Source organism: Pan troglodytes, chromosome X (assembly GCF_028858775.2).
Source record: "Pan troglodytes isolate AG18354 chromosome X, NHGRI_mPanTro3-v2.0_pri, whole genome shotgun sequence".
NCBI classification, from domain to species: Eukaryota; Metazoa; Chordata; class Mammalia; order Primates; family Hominidae; genus Pan; species Pan troglodytes.
The window spans coordinates 2,946,986-2,974,319 of NC_072421.2; the positions used below are offsets into that span (position 1 = coordinate 2,946,986).

General features: G+C 47.6%; 1 long non-coding RNA gene across 1 annotated transcript in view; it reads right to left on the minus strand.

The window, feature by feature from the left end:
- Window positions 1–2,254: 2,254 nt before the first annotated feature.
- The window catches only part of LOC129138876 (uncharacterized), a 43,512-nt gene continuing 18,432 nt past the window's right edge, over window positions 2,255–27,334 (minus strand). Inside the window, exon 2 of the long non-coding RNA XR_010154845.1 lies at window positions 2,255–3,519. This is a non-coding gene — a long non-coding RNA (uncharacterized LOC129138876). The remainder of the gene's footprint in view (window positions 3,520–27,334) is intronic.

Genomic DNA, 27,334 nt, shown 5'->3' on the forward strand with positions numbered 1-27,334 from the left:
CCTTCCATTAAGAGGGGCTTCTCCCCTTCTTTTATACCTAAGGACAAGCAGTAGAGAGATCAAGTCTGTACACAATGTTGAATGTAGGGTACGCACCCATGAGTCTGCCTGTGTCTTATGACAATGCTCCGTCAACCCGTTGGGAAGCTCTGCCTTCCTCTAGTGCTCTCCCCACCAATGCTTGGGCCCCCATACTACCACCAAGCCCGCCACTTTTATTTCCTTTTTTTAAAATTTTGTCACCCAGGCTGCAGTGCAGTGTTGCAATCATAGTTCACTGCAGCCTTGACCTCCCAGGCTAAAGTAATCCTCCCACCTTGGCCTCCTGCGTTACTGGGACTACAGGTGCACACCACCATGCCTGGCTAATTTTTTTAATTTTTTTTTTTTTTTTTTGAGATGCAGTCTCGCTCTGTTGCCCAGGTTGGAGTGCAGTGGCGTGATCTCAGCTCACTGCGACCTCCGCCTCCCCGGTTCAAGCGATTCTCCTGCCTCAGCCTCCTGAGTAGCTGGGATTACAGACGTCTGCCACCACACCTGGCGAATTTTTATATTTTTAGTAGAGATGGGGTTTCTCCATGTTGGCCAGGCTGGTCTTGAACTCCTGACCTCAGGCAATCCACCCGCCTAGGCCTCCCAAACTGCCAGGATGACAGGCGTGAGCCACTGCGCTGGGCAATTTTTTAAATTTTTAGTAGAGATGGGGTTTCACTACGTTGCCCAGGCTGGTCTTGAATTCCTGGGCTCGAGGGATCCTCCCTCCATGGCCTCCCAAAGTGTTGGTATTATAGGCATAAGCCACTGCACCGAGTCTCAGCCACTTCTTGATGATCTTCCCACATTCTCTTAGATGAACAAAAATTATCTTATGCCATCTGTCACCCCAAGTTATAAAGGTCCCTTCCCAGAGGAATGTACCCTCCTCACAGCTCCCTCAAACACCCAGCCATCTTGTTAGCCATGTAGATATGAAAACTAACCCTTAGGCATGTGTCTGCCACATTTTCCTTCTTGGGGCTAATAATAAAATAAGTGTATTAAGACATGAGTCGATGGGATGCGGTGGCTCACGCCTGTCATCCCAGCACTTCGGGAGGCCGAGGTGGGCAGATTACCTGAGGTCAGGAGTTCGAGACCAACCTGGCCAACATGCTGAAACCCCGTCTCTACTAAAAAAAAAAAAATACAAAATTAGACAGGTATGGTGGCGTAAGCCTGTAATCCCCGCTACTCAGGAGGCTGAGGCAAGAGAATCGCCTGAACCCAAGGAGGTGGAGGTTGCAGTGAGCCGAGATCGCGCCACTGCACTCCAGCCTGGGCGACAGAGCGAGACTCTGACTCAAAAAAAAAAAGAAAAAGAAAAACATGTTCTTTTTAAATCATAAATACAATTAAAATTGTACTTATGAAATATGCCTTTTCAAACTTTGTCTCTTAGCTTTTGACCCTGTTCTGGGGTAGGTGAAGTACTTGTGTGACTCTTACAGCAGGTTTTTCTGCCTAGTGGTCTGATTGGCACGTTGAGCGCCTGCAGTGAAAGCTGAGCCCAGCGAGGGTGGAGTGCTGTGTTCCCCTGTGCGGAGGGGGAGGAGACTTCCTGAGTTTTTCCAGACACAGAGAACCGAGACCTCCCTTAGGAAAATGACTATAGAATAGCTTGACTGTTAAAATCGTCATGCGAGCTTTGCCAGCCACTTTTTGTTGTTGTTGTTTTAATAGAAAGCATCCCTTCCCACAGCTAAGGAGACCACGTGAGAGGCATCTCATTCTATAGAATGCACCGAGAGGCCGGGCGCGGTGGCTCACTCCTGTCATCCCAGCACTTTGGGAGGCCGAGGCAGGCAGATCAGCTGAGGTCAGGAGTTCGAGACCAGCCTGACCAACATGGTGAAACCCTATCTCTACTAAGAATACAAAAAATTAGCCAGGCGTGGTGGCGGGCACCTGTAATCCCAGCTACTTGGGAGGCTGAGGCAGGAGAATTGCTTGAACCCGGGAGGCGGAGGTTGTGGTGAGCGGAGATCGTGCCACTGTACTCCAGCCTGGACGACAGAGTGAGACTCCGTCTAATAATAATAATAATAGTAATGCACCTACAGCGAACTGTGCCAACATCAGCCGATAAATTCGTTTCCACCCATGCTCCTCTGCAGGGCCAGTGAATACTCTGTCTGTTATCCAAGTGTTACCAAGCTAACGGTATACAGACTAGGGTTCTGTTTTCACAATGACACAAAGAGGTGCACCTGAGCCATGTGGTTTCAAAAAATATTTTATTTTCTGGAATAGCCATAATATCTCAGCTCTGTCTTTATGCCCTCTCTCCACACGGAGGAGGCAGAAGCTATGACAACACTGAGGTGCCACACATCACACCTGCAAAACAGAATAATGGGAGCGTTTAGGAGACTGTAGAAAATGCTCACCGGGTGCATACAGACAGGATGGGGGCTGGGCGTTGCTGGGCTGCTGCTGTCTGTCAAGGACATTCAGAGAGATATACATGTCCCTGGGGCAGGGCCCGCCTCCATCTTCATCTCTTCACTCTCATGTGTCAAATGAAGCAGAGGAAAAACAGCAGAGAGTCCTTCACGGCTGCTGGACTAGGCAATGCAACTCTCACAAGTGATGAGATTGAGAATGTGCCTTACACATCCCGTAGGTCTGGCGGTCACGAATGCGAGATTTGCTTCTAGAAATTTCTGGGACTCTTGTTTCATGTGCAAAGTGCCTAGTCTGTATCTGTAGGGCGATGCTGTTCTTCCAAGACATGATTTTTCCTTTTTACAACAGACAGGATAGGAATATTTGGGGTCACCTGGCAACAATGATGATGGGGAATCCTCTGTATCTCTTCCCTGGAGCATTTGCTCTGCACACAGAAGGAAGCCATTTGCACTGGATGGAGCCTGTATGAAGCTGGCAGCATGGATTGCATTGGAGAGTTAAGTAGGGCAAGCCCCCCAGTTGCACCTACTCTAACGACGGTATAATCTGAAGCTGATTTGTCCTGTGGACGTCTCTAGCCAGTAATAAGAGTAAACAGTTCCAACGGGCTTCCCTTGGGCATTGGAACCCCTGTGAATTCCGACTCTGCACAAGAGCAAGGCGGACGAAAACTTCACAACAGAATGGGCCAGGCAAGGGGGCAGAGATGGCTGGATGGGACCACAAGGATGGATGGAGGTTACAGATGCCAGCATGGCCCCAGAGGTGACACTGCCCATGAGTCCTGGTTGCCCAGTGATGGCTTGGCAGAATGAGTGACAGGTGGGGAAGATGGCCTTTATCCTTAGTGACAGTCATCTCACCCTTCACTCCTGCAGTGCAGCTGGGCTGACATGCTGGTGGACGTTCTTCAGAGAAGGGCCAAGCTGTGACCTTCAGAGATCCATCCCTCCACACTGGAGTCCTGGCCTACTGGTAGCTTATGAGGGGGATGCTCTTGCAACTCCTTGGCTTGCACCTGGCATGCAGGCAAACTGAAGACTCCACAGCCACTCCATCACTTTAGGGGCCCTAAGCAGATGCAAAGAGAAGGAAAAAAAAGAGTAAGAAAAAAAAACATCAATGGTAATCTGATGAAGGGTTACCCCCCACCACCGCCTCCTGCTCTCTTTAGAGACGGGGTCTGGCTCTGTTACCCAAGCTGGAGTGCAGAGGTGCAATCACAGCTGACTGTAATCTCAAACCCTTGCACTTTTAAATCTTTTTTAGAGATGGGGCCTGGCTCTGTTGCTTAGGCTGGAGCACACTGGCGCAACCACAGCTGACTGTCATCTTAAACGCCTGGGCTTAAGCAATTCTTTTATCTCAGTCTCCTGAGTAGTTAATGCTACAAGTGTGGGCCACCAAGCAGATAATTTTTAATTTTTTTTTTTGTCTCATTAAGTTTCCCAGGCTGGTCTTGAACTCTTGCACTCAAGTAATCCTTCCACCTCAGCCTCCCAAAGTGCTGTGCTGACAGGCATGAGCCACGGCATCCAGCCAGTACATCTCTTTAATGCTACTGAGAAGTCATTTCACCCAGCACTTTGGTTCCTAGTATCATGTTCAAAAAAAAGAACCAGGGCTCTCTGGAATAATGGTTAATTCTAAGAACGGAGCTTGGGTGATACAGATATGCCTGGACCATCTTGTAGTAGAAGAAAATAAGAAAATGCTCAAATACACACAAAAATGGGGGTGTGTGAAAGATAAGCAAAAGCCAACATGAAAGAGCTCCTGGTGCTCAAAGCTGAAACAATTTGGGCAATAAAATAAAATAATATTAGATGGCAACCCAAAGCAATCAATTATTGAATAAAAACATAAATGAAGGAGGAGATACAAATCACCTATGCAGAAGAGTCCCATCCAAGTAATTGATGTAGATGTTTTATTCTCAAGAAGATGAAACATAACTCCCCACTCCTTTAAGTGTGGGTTGCATGTAGAGACTTCCTTTCAAAGAGCATGGTCAGGAGATCAATAACTTTTCAGTGGAGAAATCTGACAAACGCCACCTCAGACGTGATCAAGGCCAACGTCAACAATGGTAGGTCATCCTGACAGTATGTACCTTGATATGATGTAATGAGAATGACTCTTCATCTCTGCTGTCATCCTCTCCAAAGCCAACCACCCTAGTCTCACCATGAGAAAAGTTGCAGACAAATCCCAACAGAGGGACAGCTTGACAAAATACCTGACCCGTTGTCCTCAAGACAGTGTTTCTCGTATAGTCTGCAGCACCGTGAGCCAAATAAACCTCTTTTCTTTATAAATCACTCAGCTCAGTTACTCCTCTATAGCAATACAAAATGGACTAATACACAAGCCACATCCAAGTGCCATTTGTGGCAAGGGGCCCTTGTATGGTCTGCAGGCCTTGCTTTGGATGACCTTGAAGTAAGGTCTTGTATTTGACTCTTGAACAGTCTGCAGAACCGTGAGCCAAATAAATATCTTTTTAATAAATAAACCCATACAAGAGTCATGTACAAGACCTTGCTTCGAGGTCATGAAAAACAAGGCAAGTCTCAGAAACTGTCACAGCCAAGAGGAGACATGACTCAATGTAATGTGGGTTCTGGATGAGATCCTGGGACAGAAAGAGGACATCAGGAGGAAAGTAGTGAAGTCCAGTAAACAGAAGAGTTTAGATTACAAAGGGTGCGGGGTGGGGTGTGGGCAGGAGACCCTAACAAGTACCTGCATAACTAGCACTTTTCCTTTTTTTTTGAGATGGAGTCTCGCTCTGTCGCCCAGGCTGGAGTGCAGTACCTCGACCTCAGCTCACTGCAAGCTCTGCCTCCCAGGTTCAAGCGATTCTCCTGCCTCAGCCTCCCGAGTAGCTGGGACTACAGGTGCCCGCCACCACGCCTGGCTAATTTTTTGTATTTTTAGTAGAGACGGGGTTTCACCGTGTTAGCCAGGCTGGTCTCGATCTCCTGACCTCATGATCTGCCTGTCTCGGCCTCCCAAAGTGCTGGGATTACAGGCCTAAGCCACTGTGCCTGGCTGCATTTTTCCATTTATAGATTGCCTTTATTCTGCATATGGTAGAACCAAATGGAAGTCAAGACACAAGCATCTGGGGTGCTGGAGCCTGAGAAGACCTGTCTGGAGCTTGACAGAAATTCTGAATCCCCACCGACTCTCAGTCTACCCAGAAAGACAATGACCCAATAAAGAAACAGACTTTAGTCCTGTGTGAATTTGCTTGGGCTGTGTGTGGGGAGGCCCCTCCATCAGGGATAGTTCTGGCTAAATATCGCATGTAGAAAACTACCAGATGGTTGAGAGTGAAGATGAGAGAAGAGCCAGGGAGGGAAGAGATGCTTTCTTCAGGGCCAGGGGAGAGAAATTCCATAAGAAAAGCATAGGGTTAGCTGGAAGACAAAATGAGACTTGTGCTATCCAGAATGGGGGCACCAGCCACAAATGGCATTTGGATGTGGTCTCTTCGTCCATTTTGTATTGCTATAAAGGAATACCCCAGGCTGGGTGACTTATTAAAGAAAAGGGGTGTATTAGGCTTACCGTTCTGCAAACTCTGTAAGAAGCAAGCATGGTGTTGGCATCTGCTCAGCTTCTGGTGAGGCCTCAGAAAGCTTTTACTCATGGAGGAAGGCAAGGGGAACCAGAGCATCACATGGTGAAAGATGGAGCAAGAGAGAGAGGAGGAGGAGCCAGGCTCTTTTTAACAATCAGCTCTTGCATGAACTAATACTGTGAGAACTCGCACATTACCATGAGGATGGCACCAAGTCATTCATGAGGAATCTGTTCCTGTGACAGAAACACCTCCCACCAGGCCTCACCTCCAACACGGGGGATGCTATTTCAACAGGAGATTTGGAAGGGACAAACACCCAAAGGATGTCAGTTCATTTGAATTGAGACGTGCTGTAAATGTACAATAGACACTGGATTTGAAGACTTGGTGTGAAAAAAGAATGCATGCTATCTCACTTATAACTATATATACAATTCTAATATATTCTAAATAACTACATATACTATTCTAAATCTATTCTAAATAACTACATATACTATCCTAAATAATTCTAAATAACTACATATAAACTCTAAATCTATTCTAAATAATTCTAAATAACGATAACTACAACTCTAAATCTATTCTAAATACCTATATATACAATTCTAAATCTATTCTAAATAACTATATATAATTCTAAATAATTATACCTATATATACAATTCTAAATATATTCACACATATATTTTTAAAATATAAATTTGAAATAAATTCTGTATATGTATACAATTATTTTATATACTTACAATATATATATATTCATTTATGACATTTATAAATATATGTTTATATAGAAATATATCTTTTTTTTTTTTTTGGACACTGAGTTTCACTCTTGTTGCCCAGGCTGGAGTGCAGTGGTGTGATCTCGGCTCACTGCAACCTCTGCCTCCCGGGTTCAAGCGATTCTCCTGCCTCAGCCTCCCAAGTAGCTGGGATTACAAGCATGCACCACCACGCTCGGCTAATTGTATTTTTAGTAGAGATGGGGTTTCTCCATGTTGGTCAGGCTGGCCTCGAACTCCTGACCTCAGGTGATCTACCCGCCTTGGCCTCCCAAAGTGCTGGGATTACAGGCATAAGTCACCATGCCTGGCCAGAAATATATCTTAATAAAATGTGTACATATTTTACATTTAAAAAATAAAATATAAATTTATATATTTATATAAATATACATTTTGAAATGAGACTATTTTATATAGTGATAAAATAAATATCTTATATATAAATATATTGTAATAAAATTTATACAAATTTAATAAACTGAAAAATATACATAAGCTATAAATTTGTTTATGTAAATATAAATATATACATGTTGAAATGAGACCATTTGATATAGTGATTAAATAAATATATGAAAATATATTTTAATAAAATTTGTATATATTTAATTTTAAAATATACATAAACTGTAAATTTATATATTTATGTAAATATAGAAATATACATACATGTTAAAATGACACTATTTAGTGTCATTAAATACCATATTTGCATATATTTTTAATAAAATTTGTACAAATTTAATAAATTTAAAAACATACATGAAATACAAATTCATATATTTATGTAAATATAAATATATATACCCATTAAAAGGAGACTGTTTCAATATAGTGATTACACATATTATTAAAATTGATTTCACCATTTTCATTTTACTCCTTTGTTAATGTGTTTAACAAAGAGTTTTCAATTGCTTTTGTGGATCATATTGTATTTCTCTTTTTTTTGTTTTTTCAGACCGAGTCTCACTCTGTCGCCCAGGCTGGAGTGCAATGGTGCCATCTTGGCTCACTGCAACCTCTGACTCCTGGGTTCAAGCAATTCTCCTGCCTCAGCCTCTTGAGTAGCTGGGATTACAGGCACCCACCACCACGCCTGGCTGATTTTTGTATTTTAAGTAGAGTAGGGGGTTTCACTATGTTGGCCAGGCTGGTCTCGAACTCCTGACCTCAAGTGATCCACCCACCTTGGCCTCCCAAAGTGCTGGGATTACAGGTGTGAGACACTGTGCCCAGCCTATATTTTATTTCTGACGGGTAGAGTTCTTCCAGACCCTGAAAACCTGGGGCATCCAGGGAAAATACAGAAACAGGGCTCCGGGTACCTCAGTGGAGTACTAGGTGGGGCTGTAACCACACAGCTGTGTTCCCCTGAGGCCCCCAAAAGCCCCATGATCTCCAGGGACACCGGGCTGGGCAGGCTGCTATTCCACCTCTCACCCCTTTGAACCCCAGTCCCTCCACCTTTCACAGTGGCATAAAGACTCTTCCCAATTAGGATGACCCAAACATCTGGGTCAAGGAAGATTCAGTGCCCCAGGGACCTGTCCTTGCTCCAGGCAAATCAGTTGGAGCAACTTGGAAGTGACTAGATATTTATTCTGAGCACTTGGGACGAAGCTTGGGGGTATAGGGAATTCCTTGATACCTTCTCAAAGAATTCAAAGCCTACTGAAAAGGGCTTTCCTTCACTTGAGTATCTCAGATATTCAGCTGGGAACGCTATCTACCACCTCCTGAATCGCTGCTGTTCGTAAGATAATGGGTTGATCTCCACAAATTATAATGATGATCACACTTGCTAGCCCCAGGAACCAGCCACATCCAATTCAGCTTTTGCAAGGAATCTAATTCCTGTCTGTCTCTTCCCCACCTGTAACTCTATAAATCTTATCTTTAAGAATGGGTGGGGGCTGGCCGCGGTGGCTCACGTCTGTAATCCCAGCACTTTGGGAGGCCGAGGCGGATGGATCACTTGAGGTCAAGAGTTCGAGACCAGCCTGGCCAACATGGTGAAACCCCGTCTCTACTAAAAATACAAAAATTAGCTGGGCGTGGTGGCATGCGCCTGTAGTCCCAGCTACTCAGCAGGCTGAGGCAGGAGAATTGCTTGAACCCGGGAAGGGGAGGTTGCAGTGAGCTGAGATCATGCCACTGCACTCCAGCCTGGGCAACAGAGCTAGATTCCATCTCAAAACAAAGAACAAACAAACAAAAAGAATGGGTAGGTCTCCAACCATTACTGTGTCTTTCCATGAGACTGACGCCCAACAGGGCTGAGTCAGATGGCCAAGAAGCTGGAGTAATTTGAGAGGCACAGAGAGTACTCTTTCGGCTGGCCTTAGAGTTGGGGTTGCCACCTTCACAAAAGCATCCCTGGCTTGCTTTCAGACACAGAGATTCCGGGAGGCCCCAGGAAAACCCCAAAATACTGCAAGAGGTGTAAACATATCCACTCATGCTGTCTTGTTTAATGCCAACATGGCTCCAGGGAGCAGGAAGAAGCGCCAGAGGGAACAACACGCAGGATGATGGGTTTGCTTTTGACCTGCACTAATTATGTTCTAGGTATGGCACCGCTTTCAGAGTCAGTTTCCAGATGTGCAATTTTAGTACACAAGAACCTTTATCAGCCCCTTACTTTCTCTGTTTCTTCATGAATCCTTGAGGCAGAGGTCCAACATGGAGAATCATGGGGCTCAATGAGTGGTGGACCTCGGCCAGGTGACTTGGGCCTAAGGCAGCATGTCTGTCGAGTGATGATCATGTTACTTACCTGTCAAAGCTTATGTGTGGATAAGGTGTTGTCATCAGGTGGGTTCCCCACACACAGAGACTGAGGTGGGGATTCAAAGACATAGAGCATTTGCAGAGGGAGGGAGGGAAGCCCGTTTAAAAAGGCACTAAGCCGGCCAGGGGTGGTGGTGGCTCACGCCTGTAATCCCAACACTTTGGGAGGCTGAGGCAGTTGGATCAGGAGGTCAAAAGATCAAGACCATCCTGGCCAACATGGTGAAACCTCATCTCTACTAAAAATACAAAAATTAGCCGTGCGTGGCAGTGTGCACCTGTAGTCCCAGCTACTCAGGAGACTAAGGCAGGAGAATCGTTTGAACCCCGGAGGCGGAGGTGGCAGTGAGCTGAGATCGCACCACTGCACTCCAGCCTGGCGACAGAGTGAGAATCCGTCTCCAAAAAAAAAAAAAAAAAAGGCACTGAGGCATGATTTGGTCTCAGGACATATCTCAACCTGGTCAACAGCAGGCTCTGGAATACAAATTGGGCTGCAGAATTTGCTGCCTTTGGGCATGGAAGTATGTGTGTGTGTGTGTGTGTGTGCGTGCGCGCACGCACATATGTATGTGTGCATGCATGATCTCACGTGCTGTGGCTTCCTCTACCTGAAATGAATCTTCACCTTAGCGTTATCTGGATAACTGTATCTTGACCTTCAGGGCTACACCAAGCATCACGATGCCTTAAACATCTCCTCCCAAGCCCACCTGGGTTCTTCCTCCATGTTCCTGTAGCACAGAGACTCTGAGATCTGTCTGCCAGGTGTTTTATGGCATGTGGCCCGGACTTCTGTTATACCCTGGATCAAAATGTACCACAATGATCAAATCACCTTGCCATCTCCCCAACTGGGAATTTACACTCAGAGCAGGGACCAGGTTTGTCCAGTATTATAACTGCTGGTACACAAGAGCCAGGAAAGGTTTGTTAAATGAGTGTTTCAGGCTAAATTGTGTCTCTTCGAAATGCCTATGTTGAAACCTTAGCCCTCATTTGTGACAGTGTTTGAAGATAAGGCCTTCAAAGAGGTAATTATGCAAAAATTATGTCATTAGGGTAGGGCCTGATCCAACAGGACTGGTGCCCTTATAAGAAGAGGAGACGAGGACACAGACACACACAGAGGGTTGACCCTGTGAGGACACAGGGAGAAGACGGTGTCTACAAGCCCAGGAGAGAGGCCTGAGGAGGAACCAGCCCTGCCCACACCTGGATCTCGGACTTCCAGCCTCCAGGACTGTGGGAGAATCAATGCCTGTTGCTTATAAGCCACCCAGTCTATGGTATTCTGTGATAGCAGCCTGAGATGGACTAAGACACTTCATAAGAAGAGGAGATGAGGACACAGACACACACAGAGGGACGACCCTGTGAGTACACAGGGAGAAGATGGCACCTACAAGCCCAGGAGAGAGGCCTCAGGAGGAACCAGCCTTGCCCATACCCTGATCTCAGACTTCCAGCCTCCAGGCCTCTGGGAGAATCAATGTCCCTTGTTTAAGCTTCCAAGTTTGCGGTCCTTTGTTATGGCAGCCTTAGCAAACTAATACAATGAATGAATCAAACAGCACATGTATTACAATTCTAGTTGTGCTATCCAATAGAATAGCCACCAGCCACATGTGGCTGTTTACGTTTAAATCAATATAGCTCAATAAAAATAAATATTCAAGCCTTGAATGAAACCATACTCAATAGCCACTTGTGGTTGGTGCTTCCAACATTGCAGTTGTCTTCCTCCTCAAGAGTCGTGTTCTTGGTTGAATTCATCTCCCCTGCCCCTGAGGAAAGCACTCGTTGTCTCTCCGCACTTCTGAAGGTTTACTGCCCCACCATCTGTCCCCAGATGGAGAACCCTTGCAGGATGCAAGGAGATATTGAAATGATATTTGCACTGGGCAGGATGGCTCAGGCCTGTAATCCCAGCACTTTGGAAGGCCTAGGCGAGATGATCACCTAAGGTCAGGAGTTCGAGACCAGCCTGGCCAACATGGCAAAACCCCGTCTCTATTAAAAATACAAAATTAAGCCAGGTGCAGTGGCACATGCCTGTAATCCTGGCTACTCGGGAGGCTGAGGCAGGAGAATCACTTGAACCCGGGAGGCAGAGGTTGCAGTGAGCCGAGATTGTGCCATTGCACTCCAGCCTGGGCAACAGAGTGAGACCCTGTCTCAAAAACAAAAACCAAAAAAAAGTTAAAAATTAAAAAAGAAAAAGAAATGATGTTTGCAGTGGTTAGGGTGGCTCACACGTGTAATCTCAGCACTTTGGGAGGCTGAAGCAGGAGGATCAGTTGAGCCCAGGAGTTTGAGAACAGCCTGGGCAACATGGCAAAACCCCATGTCTACAAAAAAATACAAAAATTAGTCTGGTATGGTGCTACATGCCTGTAGTCCCAGCTCCTCAGGAGGCTGAGGTGAGAGAACCACCTGTAGTCCCAGCTACTCAAGAGGCTGAGGCAGGAGAATCGCTTGAACCAGATCTCAGCTCACTGCAACCTCCACCTCCTGGGTTCAAGTGATTCTCCTGCCTTAGTCTCCTGAGTAGCTGCGATTACAGTTTCCTGCCACCACATCCAGCTAATTTTTGTTTTGTTGTTGTTTTTTTTTTTTTTAGTAGAGACAGGGTTTCACCATGTTGGCCAGGCTGGCCTCGAACTCCTGAAACTCAAGTGATCCCGCCTGCCTCGGCCTCCCCAAAGTTTTTTTCTTAAGCATCTTTTTTAGATGCCTTTGTTCTCATATTTCTGTTTGCCTCTACTATTTTATTCGCTTAGATAGTTTTTTTGTTGGTTTGTTTTGTCTTTTGTGGTCTTGACATTTTTGCTGACGGTAGGAAATATCCAATTTCCATGTTATTGTAATTCCCATTAGACTTGTCCATTGGTGTCATGCTAAAAGATGAGATACTAAAGAAAATTGGCTGGGAGCAGTGGCTCATGCCTGTAATCCCAGCACTTTGGGAGGCCAAGGCAGGTGGATCACCTGAGGTCAGGATTTCGAGACAAGCTTGGCCAAAATAGTGAAACCCCATCTCTACTAAAAATTAAAAAAGTAGCTGGGTGTGGTGGTGGGTGCCTATAGTTCCAGCTACTCAGGAGGCTGAGGCAGGAGCATCGCTTGAACTCGGGAGGTAGAGGTTACAGTGAGCCGAGATCACGCCACATCCAGCCTGGGCAACAGAGCGAGACTCCGTCTCCAAAAAAAAAAAAAAAAAGAAAATCATATTTAATTCATTTAGCTTTCATCGTAATTACAGTCACACTTCACACACATGGGAATTAGGGAGCCATGAAGAGTAATGCAGCAATGCCTTGTGTTCAGACCACCATTAATGGGTAGGCTTTGGGGATACTTTGCTTTTCTCTTTCACTAATGATGTCTGTCCATTTTCCCCGAGGATCTTTTCGGGAGCCTTCTGTGTGGTGGGCCCACTTACGACCTGAATCACCGCATTCACGCCAACAGTACCAACCCATAGGTATGCTTAGTCATCTGATGACTCAGAGACAGGGGGTAGGCGGATGGAATGGAAGGATGAGTCTGGTCAGATGGTAGGAGATAGTACAATGACATGAAAAATAGCCACCACTGACCACTGGCAACCTGGCCTTGAGATCCCTAGTGGACAGTTATTTATCTACTATTTATTTATTTTGAGACAGGGTCCCACTCTGTTGCCCAGGCTGGAGTGCAGTGGCACAGTCTTGGCTCATTGCAACCTCTGCCTCCCGGGTTCAAGCGATTCTCCCGCCTCAGCCTCCCAAGTAGCTTGGATTACAGGTGTGCACTACCACACCTGGCTAATTTTTGTATTCTTGGTAGAGATGGGGTTTCGCCATGTTGGCCAGGCTGGTCTTGAACTCCTGACCTCAAGTGATCCTCCAGCCTGGGCCTCCCGAAGTGCTGGGATTGCAGGCGTGAGACACCGCACCCGGGCATGGACAGCTTTTTGAGTGCATAATTATAGACAGTCTTCACCTTCCCCGGAGGAAAACATAACAGCCTATCCCAAGGTTTCGTAATAAAAGCGTAAAATTGTCATAAACCCACAGTAGGTGTTCAATAAATGCATACATCTTGTTGCCACAGCCGAAAAATCCTAGTTAGGAGGTGACTGAGGAGAGTTTACAACACAAATTGCACCTGAGGTTTTGCACACGAGTGAGGTTGATCCCTTTCCTCCAGAAGGCCGGCTACTCATTCAAAGGGCCCAGTTTGTTTCAAACTATTTTTGGAACTGTTTCAGAACTGCCTCCAAGCGCCTGTCTAGACCTTACCTTACACTGGCGCTATTTTGAGCTAAAAGCCATATTGATTAAATTGGCTTCTAAAGTTATCCCCCAGACTTGGCGCCGAAGGAGGCTTAGGTATTTCCAAAAATCCTAGCCTCTGCCTGGAAGGCTCCCCAGCTAAGGATGCAAGACAAGGACCAAGGACGACATTTCTTGAAAGATCCTGCCTCTGGGGATAGTTTCGGAAAGGAAGCGCTCAGGTTTGTGAGACAGCAGCAGGGCCCTGGGACCTTTCTCTGATGGGGGAATATCCCCCTCTAGGTCAGCACGCCCCATCACAGCACTGCATCTACTGTAGGTACCTCCAAAGTCACCCTTTCTATTTCACTCATGTTTCCCTTGAATTTACACTTTACATGTTGCTAGACCAAATCGGCGGAGGGGAAAAAATAACTCATGGAAACATGATCTTTTTAGAAATGGCATTACTCAGAAAGCACAGCAGGGGTTTGGCTTATGGTACGGTGTTGTTTTCCTGCTTTGAGGCGCTGTTACAGATTCTTCTTCCCACTGTACAGCTTCCCGGCCTGACATGCTGCCTTGGGAAGTGCGTGAAAGTGAACGCAGCCTCCTCTTCCTCTTAGGAGTCCTCCGTTTCGTGTCTCTTACATCCTGAAAGGACCCAGCTCTCTGAGTCAGGCCGCGGCACTGCCCCTCCTAGCTCCAAATCCACATCTATTTCCCACTTCACTTTCTAAGTGGGATTTAGCTTAACACTGTGGAGCTTGGAGTATCACAGAGCTAATATGTAAGACCCAGGCTGGTCTTTCCTTCTCTGTCGGCACCTTGGAATTCTCTACTATCTTTCAGCCTGCCTCTCCGCTCCCCCCGCTTTTTTTTTTTACAGACATCTGCAATGCAGGCAAGTTCCAATATGAACATCTGTGGAACACAGCCTGAGAAGAGGAGATATAAAAGGATCTTAATTTTAGGGTGAAGGAGGAGAAGAATGGTTAAGAAGCGTCTCAATAACCTAAGCCACAACCTCAGGCTTTGAAAACAACATTAACTGAGAACAGCTTTGAAAACAACAGTGAGATTTTCAACTCAGTTCTTTTTCCCACAGGTCACTTATCTTGAATTCCAAAATGTTTACTTCTGCTAAAGAACCTTGGTTTTTTTTCTTTTTTTTTTTTTTGAGACTGAGTCTTACTCTGTCACCCAGGCTGGAGTGCAATGGCGCGATCTCGGCTCACTGCAACCTCTGCCTCCCAGGTTCAAGTAATTCTCCTGCCTCAGCTTCCCAAGTAGCTGGGACTACAGGCATATGTCACCATGTCCAGCAAATTTTGTATTTTTAGTAGAGACGGGGTTTCGCCATGGTGGCCAGGCTGGTCTCAAACTCCTGACCTCAGGTGATGCACCCGCATCGGCCTCCCAAAGTGCTGGGATTACAGGCATGTGCCACCACGCCCAGCCTAGAGTGAGATTTTCAACCCAATTCTTTTTCCCCCATGTCACTTATCTTGAATTCCAAAATGTTTACTTCTGCTAAAGAATCTTTTTTTTTTCAGTGATATAAATTTGGAAGGTATGTAAATATTCTTATCCAGTGTGAAGTCCTATGACCCAAACACTTGCGTATTCGTCTCTCCTCCCCGCTACACTTCCCTTGGGGAAGTACACACAACAAGGCAAACAAACACCTCTGACCACTTCTGAGGCAGCCTGTTCTTTTCTTTCTTTTTTGAGATGGCGTCTCACTCCGTCGCCCAGGCTGGGTGCAGTGGCGCGATCTCGGCTCACTGCAACCCCCACCTCCAGGGTTCAAGCGATTTTTCTGCCTCAGCTTCCTGAGTAGCTGGGATTACAGATGTGTGCCACCATGCCTGGCTGATTTTTGTATTTCAGTAGAGACGGGGTTTCACCACGTTGGCCAGGCCGGTCTGGAACTCCTAACCTCAGGTGATCTGCTCGCCTCGGCCTCCCAAAGTGCTGGGATTATAGGTGTGAGCCACTGTGTCCGCTCCCTCTCCCTGCTTTTTTTTTTTCTTATAGAGATAGAGTCTCACTATGTTGCCCAGGCTGGTATCAAACTCCTGGGCTCAATCGATCCTTCCACCTTGGCCTCCCAAAGGGCTGGGATTACAGTCGTGAGCCGCTGTGCCCACCCTGTCCTTAATGATCAGCTTGAGAAAATTCTCTCTCATCTAGTTGACCACGTCCCCCTCTCATCACTGCCACCAAATGTCCCTCATTATGGTGTCTAGATGTTTTGTCTTGCTACATCTCAAGCTTCATTACAGATCGAATTTACGCTCTTCCCTCAAGTCTTCTTGCACAGAAGCTGAGGTTTCCAGGAGGCCCTCTCTACCCCTTGGGGGACCTTCCCCTTAAGTTTGGAAGCTGCCAAAACCATGTAAGGGAGATTTTAGGAGGGTCTTCACACTATATGGGATCCCAAGAAAAATGCATTTAGGGCCACTTTTTCAGCAGCTTCGCTTTAAGGTTCATTTTTTTTTTTTTAAGACTCATAAAAATCTTTACAGTTTGGAACACATAAAATATATTGGCTGGACGCGGTGGCTCACACCTGTAATCCCAGCACTTTGGGAGGCCGAGGTGGGTGGATCACTTGAGGTCAGGAGTTCGAAACCAGCCTGGCCAACATGATGAAATGCCGTCTCTACTAAAAAGTCCAAAAATTAGCTGGGCATGGTGGCTCAGGCCTGTAGTCGAAGCTACTCGGGAGGCTGAGGCATGAGAATTGCTTGAGCCCAGAAGGTGGAGGTTGCAGAGAGCCAAGATCGCACCATTGCACTCCAGCCTGGGTGACAGAGCCAGACTCTGTCTTAAAAAAAAAAATACATAAAAAGTTTTAAAAATGGAAACCTGTGTGAGCAGTGTCTAGAAACAGATAATTAGCAGTTATTCTGTAATCAATTTTTTAAAAACTTTAAAGAGAATGATTAATTTTAAACCCTAAAGGAGAGTTGCAAGTAGAAATATAATTTAAAACTTTTGTGTAATATCACTGCAATAGATGTGAGATTTTACACACACACACACACACACACACACACCCCCCCCATAAACACACATGTATGCCACAGGTCCGTTGGTAAAAGCTTGGTTACTGATGATTGAGTTTTTTCTTTTATTCTTGGGGAAGTTACATAACCTGTTTTTTTCCAGCCTTATTTTTCTATTCTGTGTAATTGGGATACTAATTATATTCATGCTGCTGTCAGGAGGGTAAAATACAATGTATATAATATTATTTTCACTCCAGATCTGGTGTTTAGTAAAACACTCAGCAACTCTTAGGTGTAATTGTTATTTATAGGAAACTGTAGGTCTTTTGACAGTAATCATAACCACCCTTGCATGTATGGGTTGTCCATAGAAAATTAAGATAATAGCACAGAGGTTTCTGTCTCATCATGCTCTTCCCAGCTTCACTGAGATTGTCCTTTTTTCCAGTCAGGGCTTATCTTTCTAGGTTCCAGGAAAGCATCCTGAGGGATCATGCTGCTGTTTTAATACTCATATCTTCTTTAGGTGTGAAATACCCAAACGGGCCAGGAGCAGTGGCCCACACCTGTCATCCCAGCACTTTGGGAGGCTGAGGTTGGAGGATCACGAGGTTAGGAGTTTGAGACCAGCCTGGCCAACATGGGTGAAACCCCATCTCTACTAAAAATGCAAAAATTAGCCAGGCATGGTGGCACGTGCCGGTAATCCCAGCTACTCAGGAGGCTGAGGCAGGAGAATCTCTTGAACCTGGGAGGCAGAGGTTGTAGTGAGCCGAGACTGCGCCACTGCACTCCAGCCTGGGTGACGGAGCAAGACTCCATCTCAGAAAAAAAAAAAAAAAAAAAAAAAGAAAAGAAAAAAAGAAAGAAAAGAAATACCCAAATGGTCACCATGATCTAAGCACTCCCTTGGAGAACTGATGGATGTCAGTGTGCACTGATGGACATAAAACAGGACCACAGAGAAGAGTCACACTTGTAGAAAGAAATGCCCCCCAATCTCTAGCCAAAAGCTCCAAGTGGGAGTCTGTGTCACTTCCAGTGACAACTCTGCACTGACTCACTGCGTGACCTTGGGCAAGAAGCACTTCTACCTGCCTTGGTTTGTGGACCTGAAACAGGGACGTTAGCACCAACCTGGCATCTTCCCAGGACAGTGGCGTAGATCTGGAGGAAGACCGCACGAGAAGGTCTTTTGTAGATCACACAGGAGGCTACGCAGACATGAGTTACTGTGATTTCCTTTTGTCTAAAGGTTTCTTTCTGGTTCTAGCCTTGTCTATCTGGGGGAAGGAGACTATCTGTGATGGGGATGAGCGTTCTTTTCCAAGAGCGTTAATTAGCTGTTCACTTTGTGACTTCGTGAGCGCCCTACCATTTGAATTCTGAATCCCTGCGTTTTGTTCTCATTTGGTGATGAGCCTTTCAGCAGACATGGTAGTGACTATTAAGTAGGAATTTTAATGCAATCGTTCATAGAATCAATATGTAGACGGCTAGTTTCTAATTTATGAGAAGGCATTGTCTGGGAAATTGAATAAACAGTGCTCGATTGGAATATGGAAATTTTATATAAGAAAAATAATCTGAGAGAGGCTGAGAATGTACAAGCTCTAAGGAATCATCAGATGTGAACAGGACTTCAGCTCTCATGGTTAGGGTGAGCTTCGTTAGTGGCTCACATCTAGTTTCAGCTGCAACTGTATTTTCATATCGTTCCCAGACAAGCCCCGCTAGTGACTGACTCCACAACTCTGTTTCTTCCCAAACCCTCACCTGAGAAACAGGCTTCTTGGATTAAATCTTCTTTTTCTATTCGACTAGCCCGTTGGGTTTGTGCTTGGCATAATTTTGGATCCCCTGGGTGGGATGTGCTTGCGTGAAGCTCCAGTAGCCTTTTCCTCTGTGCCGGGAATAATTTGCAAAGCGTCCTATTTTGGATTTTCATAATCAAGCTTCTACCCTGTTTCTTTTCAGTTAATTTAATACCTGGAGCACACGCAGTACTTCAAAAATACTGGTCCGTTCTGGTGTCAGAGAGTCTTTTTGGACTGAGACGTAAAAGTCGTACATTTGGGTATGTGAGCTGGGAGTTGGGGGGCCAGGCTGAGGAGAAGCAACAAATTCCAGAGACAAACTTGGCATCTTGGGAGATGTACTACACGCACCCAGCCACAGAGTCCCAGGAGAATGTATTTTAATGGAGAATGTGGGGGGACTTTGCAAATGTTTTCATTTTCTCAAATCATATCTGTTATCCTGAAAGTGGTGTCTCTTCCCCCTAACGCCCCCCCCGCTCCCTCCCCAACCCTTTGCAGACACTGGCATCTGTGGACATGAGTTAGGTGCTGCAGTACCACTCACTGTGTCAACTACAGTATTAACTACGGAAAACACACACACAGTCACAGTCACACTCACACTCACACCCTAACCATCCCAAATCAGACATTTGCAGTCCCACTGGATTTCCAAAGATTCCCGGGACAAGCAATCTATAGATTATCCTGGGACCAGAAAAAAAAAAGTCCTAGGATTTTTAGTTTCCTTAACCCTTAAGTGGCTGGAAACTGTTAATCAGAGAGGAATGAACATAAATAACACCAAGCCGAGCTCCGTCTGATCCGAAGTGAGCCCCCAAACAGCTTCTGTCTGCCCTGATTACCAAAGGAAGCCATGCCCACGCATAAATTGGCAGTCTATTTAAACTGGGTGTTTTTCCTCACAGTTTTTTTTTTTTTTCCCAGAGAAATATTCAAAGGCAGGCATTTTTCTGGCTAAGAAGATATTTATTTAAGTCACAGATTGCTTCACCTTCCCAAACTTGCCCGGCACACTTGGTGTAGGGCAAAGCCTCATCCTTGTCACATCTGTCCCTCTCCCCTCTGGAGCAGGGGCCAGAGGACTTTGGAGGACACCTAGTCCCCCCACCCCCAAGGCTTCGGCTTCCCTGGGGGCGCTTGGCAGTGTGAGAAAGGCAAACCGCCTTCCGACCTGGTTGAAATTTTGTTTCCCATTGCTCCCTAGAGGTGTCCCTTCGCCGTGGATAACGCTCACTCTGTTCCTAGCCTCGCGCTCACCGTGTTTGTCCATGGAGGTTATAGGGGACTTGAGTGCGGGGTCCCCACCGCCGGAGCAGAGGGCTAGGGACCCGATAGCGCCTGGTGTGCCATAGCGCATTGGACCCACCCGAGAGCCCGCGTTCTGCTGCACCGGTGGCGGCCACAGGCGGGAGCGCCTATGCGCCTTGGACCCAAGGCGCCCAGGGGGTGGGTGGGACGGACCTGGAGGGGGTACAGCGGGGGGCCTGCGCCCACCTCTCTGCACGCGCATCTGCCGCTTCCCGTGCCCCATGGGGGAGCCCCGGGCTCCGTGAATCCTCGGGTTCAGTCCCGCGTCCGGATTCCGCGTCCTCCCCGAAGTTGGGGCTCCCCAACCATGGCCCCCCAAAGCGCCCGCACGAGCGCACTCACCCGCTCTCCCCGGTGCGTCCCTGAAGGTCAAGGCCAGGAGGCGGTGGAGGTGCAGGGCGGGCGGTGGGGCCCGGAGTAGGGGGCGCGGGCGCCGAGCTGGGGGGCACCGCGGGACGGCTCAGTCCCCATGGCCCTGGCGCTGGGGGCGCCCCCCGCCTGGCGACCCCGGGGGTCCGCGGCGCTCAGATGCCGTGGTCACAGTCCACATCGCGGCAGATGTACCAGAGGATCACGTAGAGGATGAGGAGGATGGCGAAGATGAAGAGGGCCACCAGGATCGCCTTGGTCACCGGCGAGATGAGAGACTGCATGGCCCCAGCGGGGCGCGCGGGAGGGCGGGGGGCGCGCGGGGGCGCGGGGCGCGGCGCTCACGACCCCCGAGCGCGCCCGGAGCCCCGCGCCGGCCCCGCGCCGCATCCGCAATGCTCCGTGCTCGGGACGGACGCTGCCTGGGTGGCTGCTCGGCGGCGGCGGTGGTGGCAGTGGTGGCTGCTCGGAGGCCGGCGCGCTCGGGTGCAGGCGGCTGCGCGCGGGGCTCCCACCGCCCGGGTCCCCCCAGCTGCTGGCGCTCACCGGGCCCGGCGGCCGCTGGGCTGGGCTGGGGGCACGGGGGGCCCTGGGGGCGGCCGGGAGGAGGGGGCGGCGGCCATGGGGGAGAGCTGGAGGAAGGCGGCGCGCCGGGCAAGTCCCCCGAAAACTTGGGGCGGAGGCGGCGCGGTGACAGGTGGAAACGCCAGCCCCGCGGGCAGCAGCGCGCAGCCGTCCACTGGCGGCGGGGGGCGCGGGAGGGAGGCGCGGGGGCGAGCGCGCGGGGAGGGGCTGCGGCACTGGGCGGGGGGCCTCCCTTTGCAGATGGGGAGGGTGGGGGGAGAGCAGGCGTCCCCGACTGCGCGCCTTTCCATCACCTCTCCCACCTCTCTGCTTTTCCCGGCCCCCTCTCTCCAGCGCAGCGGTGGATATCTCTCTCGTCCAGGTCTTGCATCTCACCCCTTCTTTGGGAGTCCCCTTCCTTTCCTCTTTCCCTCACTCTCACCCTGCACCCCGGTATGGGTGAGCTGCGATATTCTCATCAAAGAATGAAGGTGCTCATGGAGAGAAGCTGCCCCTTCTCTCTTTCCCTCTCTCTCTCCGTGTCTCTTGTACAGGGAAGGGGGTTTCAAGTTGCAACTAACTCATTGCTGATACCAAGCAGGATGGGCCCAGGCAGGAAAAAAGTACACACCCTTGCCCAGAGTCACAGCTTCTATAAGGGGAAGGGGGAGACTGGGTTCTGTGATGAAGGGGTGAGGCAGACGTCTTGGTGTGAGACTCACAGTCCCGTGATAAAGGGGCGATGCACACAGACGCCTTAGTGTAAGAATCCAGGTTTCTGCCCTTGCATCACAGAAAGCCCTCCACCCCACGTTTCTCTTACTCTTTGGGGCTTAGTCCTGGGGAATGGAGAGACAGGCATGGTGGCACGTGGGTGCACACACATTTTTCCTGAAGTGTGAGCTGTGTTTAGGGCTGATGTCTGGTGGAGGCACGAACAGGTCAGGGCACAGCACAGAAGGCCGAAGGAGCCCAAATTCTTGGGAAAGGAGGTAGTTCCTCCCTAGCTGGGCATCCTGAATACTCTCTTTAAGGGAGGGAGGGAGCTGGGGCTGTTGGACAGGGGCATAGGGCTTGCACCAGGAATCCATGACATGGTAAGAACAGGGACCACCCAGTTTCCCAGCAAATACACAATTCAGGCCTTTCATGCCCTGATTTTTGTCTCCGCTCCCTGTGGCCCCTAACACCGGTGAGCAGGAGCTGTTCCACGATGCCTGGTAGAAGTCTTCGCTTGCCTGCAGTGACGCACTACTGAGGGAAAATTTTATACCTGCTTGCAGTGACCCCAGCACCGATGCCCCACGGTTCTGGGAGACAGAAAGAGCTTCAGGGTTGGAGAGCCTTTGTCTGAGAGCCTGGCTCCCGAGGGTAAGGCATTCCTGACCTTCAGAAACAGGAACAAAGGAGAACATAGGACCTGACCCAGGTAAAAATAGCCTCCCCTGCTATGGTCTAGGATGGATTTGCAGCTGAGGAAGGATGCCAGGAAAATGGACCATGATATCAGAGGGCTGTGTGGGTCGGGGAAAAAGGAATTCGTCAAGCACTAAAGTGGCGACGCAATCTCTCCTCTGCACCCTTCTACCCGGTGTTTCCATTCCAGAGACAGCTCTTCCCCCAGGATGACACAGGTGGGAGGGAGGAGACCCTCTTCCTGCTGACGGCAAAGAGAAGAGCCCACCTCAGGGTCTCCCAGCAGATAGCCGGGTGGCTGGCGTGGCTTTCCCTTGAATCTGCAGTCTGTGAAAGGCTTTCGAGCAAAAGTGGGGAGCAAGGGAACAGTTTTGTAGATGGCATGACCCATGCCAGCAAGGCTTGCAGCCAGGCAGCTTCTTCTTGCCACTTTAGAGAGGAAATCAATTGTGTGTGTGTGTGCGTGCGCGTACCCCTGTGTGTGTGGGTGGGTGTGTGTGCACGTGCCCACACAGTGCATGAAAAGGTCCTCGCTCAGCGATAGTGTGTACATTTCCAGGGCAGCAGCTTCTAACTTTCAACTGAACCTGCGTTTCCAGCCTCTAGCTGTTCATTGGCTGAGAGAAGACGGATAATTGAATTTCTATATTTCCACTTCTCTGCACATGAAGAGTTGGTATTCCTCAGGGGAATTCCTCAGGGGAAGAAACACCAAAGTTTCAGACAGTTTGTAAACTTAATTTTGTGTGTACAATTTATCAGACACCCACAGTGAAGCCAAGAGCAAAAAGAACATCCAGATGGAAAGGTATAAGGTAGGTGTCAGAGCCGATACACCACGATTCCTTTCTCACAAATAGAATTTGATTTTTTTTTTTTTGAGACAGAGTCTCGCTCTGTCACCCAGTCTGGGGTGCAGTGGTGTGATCTCAGCTCACTGAAACCTCTGCCTCCCGGGTTCAAGTGATTCTCCTGCCTCAGCCTCCTGAGTAGCTGGGATTACAGGCGCGGGCCACCATGTCTGGCTAATTTTTTGTATTTTTTAATAGAGATGGGTTTTCACCATGTTGATCAGGCTGGTCTCGAACTCCTGGCCTCAGGTGATCCACTCACCTTGGCTTCCCAAAGTGCTGGGATTACAGGCATGAGCCTCTGTGCCCGGCCTATAATGTGATTTTTAATGTAGGAAGACACAGAACAGAATAGACATCCCAGGAAAAAAAAAAACCATGGATTTACACCCAACTGACTTTTGACAAAAGCAGCAGGGAAGTACACAGGGGAAAGAACCCTCTATTGAATAAATGGTGCTAGAAAAAATGGATACTGTACTCAGAAGAACACAACTAGCCCCCATCCCTTACCATATACAAAAACAAACTCCGCATGAATTAAAGACTGAAATATAAGACCCCAAACGATGAGATGACTAAAGCTAAAAGAAGAGGAAATGCTTCAGGACCTTGGTCTAGGCCACGATTTTGTGGGCAACAACTTGAAAGCACAGGTACCACAGCCAAAAATAGATAAACGGGTCTATATTAAACCAGAAAAGCTTCTGCTCAGCAAAGGAAACAATCAACCGAGTGGAGAGACAAGCTGTAGAATAGGAGAAAATATTTACAAATATTTGGGGATAATAATAACTCATCTGACAGGGGATGAATCTCGAAAATTACAAGGATCTCAAACAACTCAAGAGTAAACAACAGTAATCCAATTTAAAAATTACCAAAAGGGCAGGGTGCGGTGGCTCACACCTGCAATCCCAGCACTTTGGGAGGCTGAGGCAGGTGGCTCACCTGAGGTCAGGAGTTCCAGACCAGCCTGGCCAACATGGCAAAACCCTTAGCTGGGTGTGGTGGTGGGTGCCTGTAATCACAGCTACTTGAGAGGCTGAGGCAGGAGAATCACTTGAACCCGGGAGGCGGAGGTTGCAGTGAGCCGAGATGGTGCCAGGCCTGGGCGACAGAGTGAGACTCTGTCTCAAAAAAAAAATCAAAGGATCTGAATACAAATCTCCCCCAGAAAACACAGATTCATGGCCAACTCACCCTAGTTAGATTCACCATTATCAAAGAGACAAAAAGTGAAAAACGCTGGTGAGGATTGGGACAAACGGAAACTCATGTACTGTTGGTGGGAATGTAAATGAATACAGCCAGGATGGAAAACTGTATGGCACTTTCTCAAAAAACTCAAACTAGAATTGCCATATGATTCCATAATCTTACTACTGTATACATTTTTAAAAGAAAGTCTGTCTATGCAAGAGATATCTGCACCCCCAAGTTTATTGCAACACTCTTCATAATAGCTAAGATGTTCATTAACACATGACTAGATAAAGAAAATGTGGTATCTATCCATCATGGAATACTATTCAGCCATAAAAAATGAAATCTGCCATTTGTGACAACGCAGATGAACTTGGAAGACAATATCTTCAGGGAAGAAAGTCAGGCATGGAAAGATAAATACCCCATGTTTTCACTCGTAAGTGGGAGGTACAAAAAAGTTAAGCTCATAGAAGTAGAGAGTAGAATTATCATTATTAGAAGCTAGTGGCTGAGTGCAGTGGCTCATGCCGGTAATCCCAGCACTTTGGGAGGCCGAGGCAGGTGAATCGTTTGAGGTCAGGAATTCGAGACCAGCCTGACCAACATGGTGAACCCAAGAGGTGGAGGTTGCAGTGAGCCAAGATTGCGCCACTGCACTCCAGCCTGGGCAACAGAGCGAGAGTCTGTCTCAAAAATAAAAATAAAAATAAAATGCTGTTTCTGCCACTTAATCCTTCAGTCATGTACATATCCTTCATTTTCCTCATCCCTGAGTGACTTCTTGAACTAAATATGGTGGGAAGGCAATGTTTCAGGGCAGCCACTCTCCCTAGAGTGAATTATTTTAGAATCAGAGAAGTGGTTGCTTCCTAAATCACAATGTGTGAACTACTAAACGCTCTCTCCATATGTGGCTTGTGGTTGTTTGGTCCTGAGATACAGAGCTTCTAACGTGGACGGTAATCTATTGATTTACTATGAGTGATTAGGACTTCTCCTTTTTCATCTGTGTATATGGGTTTTTTGTTTGCTTGTTTTTGGTTTTGTTTTTGAGACAGAGTCTCACTCTGTCGCCCAGGCTGGAGTGCAGTGGTACGATCTCAACTCACTGCAACCTCCACCTCCTGGGTTCAAGCAATTCTCCTGCCTCAGCCTCCCAAGTAGCGGGGACTACAGGCGTGCGCCACCACACCTGACTAATTTTTGTATTTTCAGTAGAGATGAAGTTTCTCCATGCTGGCCAGGCTGGTCTCGAACTCTTGACCTCAAGTCATCTGCCTGCCTCGGCATCCCAAAGTGCTCACAGGTGTAAGCCACCATGCCTGGGCCGGTTTGTTTTTATTTTAGCTCATAGTTGCATGTAGAAACTCATGGACAAGATGAACCATGAGCCCTGGGGCAGGCAGATGAGGACAGGAAAAGTTCCCCATTGACTAATTCATTCCTGGGTGATTAGAAGTATTGGAAGGATTTTATCACTTCTGATTGGCTCAGTATCTGTGTGAGTAAGAGCTGCTCATGGGCTGACGAGAATCTGCTCCAGGTGGACAGCTATCTCTGGGTCTGTTTATTGAAGAAACGTGTGTACTTTCTTGAATGTGCTACAACTCTTCAGGGTATCCCTGGAGAACTTTGGGATAGGTCCAGCATTCCATATAGAAGATGGAACATCTTTCCCAAGAGTTTTTGGATCGTGTCTATCTCTGGCTTGACTCAATTGCCTAAAGTCATTGAATAATAAGTGCTTTTCCTCTGCTTCACTTTGAATGCTGAAACATGTGTTTTGTTTTTTAACCAGAGGAAACTTGCCCAAATTCTTGACAATCCTGGGCTCCTTTGGAGGACTGAAAATCTTGGGTCCTGGCTCTGTCTCCTGGATCTGCACGTTGGGTCATCAGTATTCAAAATAATTCAAACTCAGATGATCCAGTGACCAGCTTTCGCAGTTTGCTATATGAAACTGATGTGGCTGGGCATGGTGACTCACGCCTATAATCCTAGCACTTTGGGAGGCTGAGGCAGGTGGATTGCTTGAGGTCAGCAGTTCGAGACCAGCCTGGCCAACATGGTGAAACTCTGTCTCTCCTAAAATACAAAAATTAGCTGGGCATGGTGGCGGGCACCTGTTGTCCCAGCTACTTGGAAGGCTGAAGCAGGAGAATCGCTTGAACCCAGGAGGTAGAGGTTGTAGTGAGCCGAGATTATGTCACTGCACTCCAGCCTGAGCGACAGAGCGAGACTCCGTCTCAAACAACAAAAAACAAAAAAGCAGGAAACAAAACAAAACTGATTTGGTTTACAAATCAAGGTCAAAAATCAAGATTTGGAAAAAATCTTGGTCAAAATCAGGATTTTGACTACTGTTTCTCCATGCCCTGCTCACATGAGAAACCCTCTCTCCCTCCAAGGCTCCAACTCTGTAATCACTTCTCATTCCCAAATCTGTGGGTCAAATCAAGATCAAAAATCAAGATCTGGGTTGCAGCCGGGCTTGGTGGCTCATGCCTGTAATCCCAGCACTTTGGGAGGCCAAGGTGGGTGGATCACCTGCGGTCAGGAGTTCAAGACCAGCCTGACCAACATGGTGAAACCTCGTCTCTACTAAAAATACAAAATTAGCCGGCCGTGGTGGAATGTGCCTGTAGTCCCAGCCACTTGGGAGGCTGAGGCAGGAGAATTGCTTGAACCCGGAAGGCGGAGGTTGCAGTGAGCTGAGATTATACCAGGGTACTCCAGCCAGGGCGACAGAGTGAGACTGTGTCTCAAAAACAAAAAGGATTTGGGTTACAAAATCAAGTTTGTAAACCAAATCAAGTCTGTGGTATGGATTTGTGTCCAGTCCCTCTTTATGTGTGCCTTTGTGTTGGGGCGGAGGTGTGGTTATTGTTTTTTCT